This window comes from Suncus etruscus, chromosome 5, assembly GCF_024139225.1.
Source record: "Suncus etruscus isolate mSunEtr1 chromosome 5, mSunEtr1.pri.cur, whole genome shotgun sequence".
Taxonomy (NCBI): Eukaryota; Metazoa; Chordata; class Mammalia; order Eulipotyphla; family Soricidae; genus Suncus; species Suncus etruscus.
In genome coordinates this window covers 65199331-65201557 of record NC_064852.1, presented here as the reverse complement: position 1 = coordinate 65201557, position 2227 = coordinate 65199331, and the positions used below count along the sequence as shown (strand labels likewise).

Sequence of the window (2227 nt, the reverse complement as noted above, 5' to 3'; positions counted from 1 at the left end):
AAGGTTAGGCAGGAGGCACTTTGAGGTTAGACCTTATTTTAGATAGGGAGAAACTGGAGAGGTGTCTGTGAGGAGGTGACATTTAAGTTGAGAAAGACCTGAAGAAATCCAGGATGGGTCAGAGAGATAGTACAGAGGGGAGACCAACCTGAATTTGATCTCCAGAAACCCATAAAATCCTCTGTAGAATGTCAGGACTGATTCATGAGTGCAAAGCTAGGAATAAACCCTGAGCATTGCTGGGTGTGGCCTAAAAAAGAAAAAAAATGTGGGAGGGAGTCCAGGAAAGAATTGGAAGAGCCAAATGGTCAGAGGAAGTAAGTGTCAATGTGTAGGTGCTGAGGTGGCAATGAAGACTGTGTTCTCAGAGCCTTGAGAAACTTCCCTTTAGGGTAGTTCCCTAGGGGTCACCAGTGTGTGTCTGTCCCCTGAGAAGGCCTGGCTTTTGAAGAAGCAGGTGTGTGCACTGACCAGCCTGAAGTTGCTCATGCCATCATTGCACAGAAAGGGTTGCTCATAGCTCACACAACCCACACTAGATTGCTGCCTGCTGAGGTGGGCTTGACTGATGCTCTGCACCCCATTGCTTTCTCACTCCTACCCTCAGGTCTCCCATGTACCTCTATTTCATCGTGAGACAAATAAACAGGAAAGTGTCCACATAACTTTGATGTGTAAGACTTGTGAAGAACTTTCCCACACTCTTACGGAGCTTGATGCAACAGGTCTCCAAGAATGAAATCTGGAAAGAAGTCTCCTGAGTACTTTCATCTGTTACCTGTGCACACACCTGTGGTCCTTGTCTCCCAATCTTCCCTTCCCTTCTCTTCCTCTTCCTCCCTTACTGGTAAGACCATAGAAGAGTGTATATACCTGGACAGCCAGGAAAGAGTTGTGCAAAAGAAGGCAAGAATAGACTTCAGCTACAAGGCCAGCTGAAGCATGCAGGGGCCCATCACAGAAAGTGTTTCTCTTCACTCCTTACCTTTGTAAATAGGCCTATTATTCTGAACACTGCCGGGAGTGGCCCCAAAAACAAACAAAATTTTTTTTTAATCAGCCAGAGAATAGTGTGTAAGGCATTTGCCTTCCATGCAACTCACCTGGTTTAATCTCTGGCACCTCATATCTGGTATCCCATCTGAAGGCACCCTGAGCCTGCCAGGAGAGAATTCTGAGTGCAGAGCCAGGAGTAACCCTGAGCGCCACCAGGTGTGGCCTGAAAACAAAAGTTTTAAAAAAACAATTACAAGAAAAAGACTTTCCCAAGTAATCTTTGAATTTAGTTCTGTGTGTCTGGGTTTAAGTTACCTGGCCCTTCACTTCCTGGAACTCACTAAGTAACAAATATGGTATATTCTGACAGCGCAAAGGGGCTGAGGGAGCTGGAAGAAACAGATCTTTGTTAAGGCCTCAGACCACCAAAAGGTGGAAAGAAGACAAGTCTTTCGTTTTCCTGATGCAATCCCAGGCAGGAGCATGGATTTTTGGTAGAAGCCGCCAACCCTTTGGGGATGGACAATTGCTCCCCCTTCTTATCTACCCTGTGCCTCAAGATTCAGTTTTGCCTCCACAACAGAGCTCAACCTCCTTGTCAGTTCCAGAAGTGACCAAAGAAAGTTGGTCAGTGAATTCTAGAGGTCAATCTCACTCACAATTCCAGCTCCCTTCCCAAAATGTTAAGAACCATGATAGTAACTGGACCTGATTTGATAGACTATATTATATCTTTTTTTTTTAAAATATGGAACGCTTCACGAATTTGCGTGTCATCCTTGCGCAGGGGCCATGCTAATCTTCTCTGTATCGTTCCAATTTTAGTATACGTGCTGCCGAAGCGAGCACAGACTATATTATATCTTTACTTTGGGCTTTGGACTACACTCAGCCATGCGCAGAGCTTACTCCTGGATCTGTGCTCAGGGATCAATCCTCATGCTCGGGGTACCACATATGCTATTGGGGATTAAACCTAAGCTGACTGTGTTCAAAGCAAGCATCTTACCCACTCTACTCTCTTTCTAACTTCTTGATAGGTTGTATTATAAAACAAAATAAAACATAGCAGATAATTTTTTTTGTTGTTGTTGTTGCAGATGGATTATTTACTTAGTTTGCTTTGGGGCTATACCTAGCAGTTCTCTGACCCTGCCCTTAGAAAAAACTGTTGGCAGTGCTTAGGGAACCATATGGTATTCTGGGGATCAAACCCAGATTAGCTGTGTAC

At 44.6% G+C, this 2227-nt stretch overlaps 1 non-coding gene across 1 annotated transcript; it reads right to left on the bottom strand.

Annotated features, from left to right (window-relative positions):
- Positions 1 to 1738: 1738 nt before the first annotated feature.
- Positions 1739 to 1845, bottom strand: LOC126010439 (U6 spliceosomal RNA). Its single transcript, XR_007496469.1, has one exon. It is a non-coding gene; the product is annotated as a U6 spliceosomal RNA (small nuclear RNA).
- Positions 1846 to 2227: the final 382 nt, after the last annotated feature.